A 6,988-nucleotide genomic window follows, 5' to 3' on the forward strand; every position below is an offset into this window, starting at 1 on the left:
TCCAGATAAGAAGTTACAGAGCACAAACAACATAACTTTCTTTTTCATAATTGTTTTCCAAATCTGTCTGGTCACTCTGAGTTCATGTCATCGTTTGCCTTTTTTATATGCCTTGCTGCTTTGCACATTTCAGTGCATCTTCACATATGATATAAAATACAGACAATATAATGGGAATTAAAGCTCCTTGGAAGCCTATGCTCTGAATTCAATTAGCACTATCAAGAATCTGGTAGTTAACAGCAAGTCCAAACCACATTATAGGATTACTTAAGAATTTACTGATGAATAAAGTCCTACTCAAATACCTTGTTTTTTGCTTTCTCCTCCTCTAGAAGTGATTACAATAACATAACTGTTTTTATTTTGAAGTCTAGCTTATTTCTATATATAAAGTGGCATTTAGGTTGGCGCAGAAGAGATTTATCAATGAGATGCCCACAAGCTCCACCGGCCTCATCACATTGCAGCCCTACTTGCACCGAAACTATATTCGGCTGCAAGAGCAGACATTAGCAAACATTGCTAAAAGCAGCCACCGCTGGGTGTGATTAAATATGTCTGAACTCCTCAACACCTACAGCCTCTGACTCAGACAGGTCCCAGCAACACCGCACAACATTTGGCCTGGGTCTCCCACGGGCCTTGCCTGGAAATAACAAGAGCGCTATCACAGCTTTCTGTTGTCTGATGCCAAAAGCAAATGCTTCATGCTCTGATGAGGTGGAGATATTTGAGGATCCAAGGTCTTCCGGGATAGCACTGGAGGATTTTTAGAAAACAGAGGAAGCCAAACCTGTAACAGTTTTACCTATACTACCAGCAGAGACTGCACCTTGGAGTAAAGGATCTGCAGAAGCATACCTTTGGTTACTCTGGGAGAGATCTACTTTGCTCCAAAGAAAGTCCATGAGCATGGTGACAAATACCATGAACAGTAAAGGAATTTGGTTTCAGTATCTACAGTTTAAAATGTACAAAGTTAATATCACAGTATCACAGTATCACAGTATGTTTGGGATTGGATTAACAGAATTTATAATATTTGTATTTACTGCCACTTCCATCTCAGGACACATTCTCTGCCTGAAACATGGGAGGAAGGGAAGAATAAAATTCATTACTCTGCCACTATACAAAAGACCTCCTTCCAGGCCCGAAATTTTGACTCCCAAACTTACAAACAATCAGTTCCAGACACAAAACTCCAGAGCAGTGGAGCCACTCATGAAACCAGAGTCAGTCCCAGGAGAAATGCAGAGCTACAGTGTGACGCCCAGCTTGAGAGAAGCAAGTTTTAAATAACCGCTCCAGGAATCAGCTTGAACAAACCAAACCACATCTAGTACAGCCCTAATCTGAGCTATAAGAAAGCCCAGCGCATAAAAAGCCCATAGACAGGCATATATCTACCACACGTGAAAATCTCCACTGTTTAGTTTAGATAAGTCAATTTTTCCATCTCCTTTGTAGTGCTCTGGCTTTGGTAAAAATGTTTCAGAGCTCTTTAATGCCTGTGAAATGTTAAGAGGTGGGTTATGTAGGTACTATTAATTTATTGTCAGAGAATGCCTTTACTATGTCTAGGAACATCCTGGGGGTCAGATGCAATATATATGGCTGTTTGGTATATTGGAAAGTCTATCTTTTTCTGGTAGAACTCTCCTCCTGCACTGATGCACTGAAGGAAAATTGAGCTCTTTGGCTGGAAAGAATTCATAAAGCTCTGCAGTATTAACACACTAGAAGGGGCAAAAAGCTTTGATGTAATTATTACCAGTAGGTGGTATGCATTAACTACTATTTTCAAATCAGCAGGTTATTCAGCAGCTTTAGAAACAATAAAAACCTCAAGACTTAAAGCAAAAAAGAAAAATCATTAACAAATCTTACGCATTCATGCTAAATTACAATTATAAGCAGGCATTCATGCTGGGAATAATTAGCAACATTTCTCAACATTATTGAATGTCAATGAAGTCAAGAATCTTCTTCATGAAAGAACAATACAGAGGAGGTGGCCAAGTTGTATTTAAAAGGAGGCATGAGCAATTTTGTTAACTGCAGAAAAAATGCCAGCTATAAATAGGATGGGCTCACAGTTTGTAGCATTTCTTCAAAACCAGGAACCACACAGACTGAAGTACAACAACTCTTCTCTAAAGATTTTAAAAGAGGATAGGGTACTTGCTGGCCATTTTAAAAATATTTCTCAATAACAAGATGTTGTTGCACTAAATTAGATCTTTGGTGAATGAGTATTTTGAGTTCTGTTATCCACGAGAATCTTCTCAGACTGTAAAGTGTACCTCTAAGAAATATTAACATGAATACAAAATGTACATCTCAATGATATATGGGCAGATAAACAATGCAGCCTGCTCAGTTTTTGTTGAGTACAGAAACAGAAAATAAAAATAAAATAAACAAACAAACACCAACAAAAACCCCCAGTAGTCTGGAGTAACATCAAATTTAAGTTTTATTTCTCAAGCATGCTCTAGTAAATACAATAATTTCTTACTGAAGTTGTCAGTGGCAGTATCTCAACAGTGGTTTAAGTTGGGTTTTTCTCCCCATAACAATATACTGCTGGTTTTATTTGATGAAAAAACAGAAGATTTATTCTTTAAACATGACTGCAAGAAGCTGAAGAAAATTCCATACCAATATGTAAAACTCCAAATCTGTCGCAATCTAAATGCCTTTAAAATCTGACTCTAATATAATTGTCTCAGGCCAACTGGTAGCCTGTGGATGAGCCAATATTTTAAATTCAGACCTCTTAATATCTAAGCTTCTGCTGCTATAACTTCACTGGCAAATCTAAACCACATGAGAAGCACTAGAAGAATTCCTAGCAATAGGAAAATCCCTGTGCAAAGGCAGGAACATTTTTAATGAAGTCGTAACTCAGTACATTTTTCTTGTAGGCTTGGAAAGAAGCAGGATGACAGGCTAGTATCACAACAAGGTGATGAAGTACTTTTCAGTCCATTAGTAACTAAGGAGGATGTTAAACAACATGTACAAGAAATAAACATTCTTAAAATTTGTATACTCAGATAACTCACAGCCAAAATTTGAAATATATTCAGCAGATGACTTCTCTGGCCTATCTGCTTCCAATTCCAATACAATTTATGCCTTGAATATATTTTATATGACTGGAAAAAAAGCTAGAAGTCTACCTGTACTCCAAAAGGCAAGCCTGAATCCAAGCATAAAGCCACACTAAAAAAACGCACACAAAAAAAACCCCAAAACCTCAATCAAATCTAACGTGCTTGGCTGAATGTCAATCCTGAAAAAAGTAATGAAGTCAATAAAGATGTAAATAATTGGCACTAGATATATTCCTGTCAAAAGAAGACTAGGGAGACCTAAAAAAACAAACAAACCAACAACAAAAAACCAACACAAAAAAAAACCCAAACAAACAAAACAAAAAGCCACCACCACAACAACAACAAACCAACCAGAAAAACCCCCACCGTAGTTCTGGTTTTATTGTGGTTTATACGACTAGATTTAAACTGAATATCCTTTACTTTCGTATCACATTTGAATTCATACCCCACTATATTCTCATTAGCACTCTTTAAAAAGCATAGTATTCTTAATTAAAATAAAAATAATATTTAAAAATATATTTAAAGAAACATTTAAAGACTATTTTTTAAAGAACTTTGAAAAAAATAGAAAATTTTGCTCAGAAGAGCCCTGAAGAAAAAAAAAAAATCTTTTAAAAGACTGAAGAACCTGAAGTCTTTTTAGGTCATCCAAGAGATCATCATCACTGTGCCACAACACACTGTGGAAATACTTTCACAGATACAAGATACTCCGTGCTAAACTGACCTTTAACAAAGCCGTTGTTGACATTAAGAGGCAGCACAGTCCCACTGGGAAAGGATCGGTAGGGTGCTGAGGGCCTGATGCACCCCCTGGTTAGAGGCTTGTGGGGGTGGGAAGGAGGTAAAGGATCAGCAAAGCGGCTTCAAAGCGCGCTCCCGATCTGAACTGACACGCTAAAGCAGATTCACCGAGAATTCTCACAGGAATCGAGCACTGGGAGCTGAAGTCAGACTGCAGACTGAAAGTGAACACATAATTATTATTATTTTTACACTTTAAAGGAGATTTATTTACTCAAACCAGCTAACCACATAAGAAGCCAAGACCACCATTTCTGGCCAGCTCAAAGGCCACACAGAAAGCCCTTCTGGAAGATAGGAGAAGCTTTGACTAAAGTTAACAGAAGTCATGGGACCTAATGGGACACGTAAACAATGTCAAATTGAGGGGACAATAGCATGATTTTTAAACTATATATGGATTAGCCTATACAAATGAAAGGACCCTTTCTGGTTTTATATACCCTGAAGTTATGAAAGCTCTCATATAACTGATACTAAACAACTGCAAATCCAATTGATTTTGACAGAAGTGGAGGCCACTCAACAGCACAGAGAACAAGATAAAAAATATCACTGACTTTGGGCAAATTGTACTTTATACAGCTTTGTAGTAAGAAAACAAAACCTCTCCTGCTGGATTTATTAAGTGTTAGTTATAGAAAACATAAACTGCACAAGCCATTGTAAAAGCAAAAAAAAAAAAAAAAAAACCAACACTGGAATCGATAGTATTATAACAAAGTTAAACTAAAAAATTTGGACATATTTGTAATCACTAAAAATGAGAAAGTTTAAATAATACATTTTAATGGATTCCTTTGAAAAAATATAGGAGAAATTTAGCTGCCAGCATTCCTACAGCCACTTGATGCAGCAAGATTACTCATTGAGAAGGCTACATCAACAGGTGCTCATAATAGCCATAATATATGACATTGAAGTATTTATATTTATTCATGTTGTATTAAATGTATTGGCAGGAATTACTGGAAGCGGGGGGGAAGGGAGAAGAAAACCACATAAGAAGGAGATACAGGTGTAGAAGGCACGGAACTCACTTCTCAACATGCTAAAATTCAGCTTATTTAGGCACCTGTATAACACAGTGTCAGTTTTGCAGAGGTAATCTTTCACAACAGAAAAAGCAGCCCAGCAGAATCACAGATTCTTGACATTTCGGGTAAATCAGGTGACATGCAAGCAGGCCTAAATCCCAAGTATTTACTGCATATAGTTATTTGCATACGAACTTCCAGAAATTCTAGTATATGAATGGTATTCACATGAGTTTGGAAGGCAGCCAAGACTTAAATCAGGTATAAACTGAAAACTGGGTAAAATAATTTGTTTAGTGTAAAGGAAGAGCATATTACTGTTACAATGCACATATTAGAGACAAACACCATTTATCTGCATTTCTGTCCAACTTCAGCAACACCACAAACACAAATCCAAGCTCTGTACATGTGTATTGTGAGAGAGATATGCCATTAATGAAAAAGTAAAATAGTACTAACTTCTTGGGTTTGATTCTCTCCCTTGAAGAAAACTTGAGGAAGTCTGTCTTTACTCCTCAACTATGACAACACTTCAGCTTTACCAATGTGGTGTCTCTACTCATGAACAAATTATTTCAGCAGGAAGCTCGTAGTGTCTTCCTTGGTTCTGTTCATAAGAACTTCTTGGCAAACATCAGTAACAGCACATATATGGGGATGAGTCATTATGAACTACCAAAAAAGGCCTTTTGCAGAACAATTTAAAGCACGAAATAGTCTGATCACATGGAAGAGCTTCTAATGGCTTGTCCATTTCTATAACAACATACAGGACATGCGTAAGTTTTGCACAACACACCTCACAGTTAATGTCTTCACTTAGAAGTATATATTATCTTTCTTTGAAGAAAGGGAAAAGTCAGAATTAATAAGCTCAAGCACAAAAACATTCTGCTATGAGGCTGCCTCTAAACCATAAACTCGCTGTTTGCTGAAAGATTTGGAGGCTCTTCTGCCAAAGAGAGTAACCCTTGGATGTCCTACTAGTGGGAGAGCATAGAAGCAGAGCTAAGGTTAGTACTTCCATACACTCTCGTGGGTTTGTTTGTTTGTTTTCCCAAATGCAGGAGGGGAGAGGATTTTGTTGTTTCTGCTGGGTTGCTTCTTGGTTTTGTTGTTGTTGTTTTGTTTTTTAGATGTGGATATTTCCAGAAATGAAACTTAACTGCTGGACTACAAATCTGAGCTATGCATACACGGTAAAACTGTAATATGGAACACAATGGATCAAAGGATTCAAGTCACTGATCTGTGTGCATGCATCGTCCAGTTTTACTATATGTTTGCACACAGGCATTTTTACCTAACTAGAGATCACAGATCCTGAAGAGACTACACAACACAAAGGGGAAGCTAGATCCATGTGAAAACATGATCATATCTTACCACAATTTTGAAACTGAGAGCAAATCACCTGACTTCTTTATAAAGCAAATGTATCAACAGATACTAAACACATCCAATTTCCGATGCTGGATCTTGAGGATACCCGACCTAAACAAGAAAGAAACACTAGCTTCAAAAACAGAAAATTCACATCAGCAGGGCAAGACACTAAACAGAAAGGTTTGAAACCAACCTCCAGCCCAAGGGTGGTGTTCTTGAAGGCTGGAACTTTTCCAACAGCCTTTCTTTCTCATTCAGCAGCTGCTGTCTGGAACCAACCTTTAGATGTTAAAGAAAGCCTCTTTTGCTCTATCACCTCCAAACATTGCTGCAGCCCCCTCACAGGGAAGCTCTCTGCTCCTTTTCAGTTTCTAACTCTCCAGCCTTCTACCTGCTCCTCTCTTCCTCTATCCCATTCTTCATATGACCCAGCATCTCACAAAAACGTCCCTCACCTGTGCATGCTTAGTCATGGGATGAAGTTCAATAAGGCCAAGTGCCAAGTGCCGGGTGCTGCACTTTGGTCACAACAACCCCCTGCAGCGCTACAGGCTGGGCGCAGAGTGGCTGGAGAGCAGTCAGACAGAAAGGGACCTGGGGGTACTAATTGACAGGAAGCTCAAC

Source organism: Streptopelia decaocto, assembly GCF_964273445.1.
Source record: "Streptopelia decaocto genome assembly, chromosome: 1".
NCBI lineage: Eukaryota > Metazoa > Chordata > Aves > Columbiformes > Columbidae > Streptopelia > Streptopelia decaocto.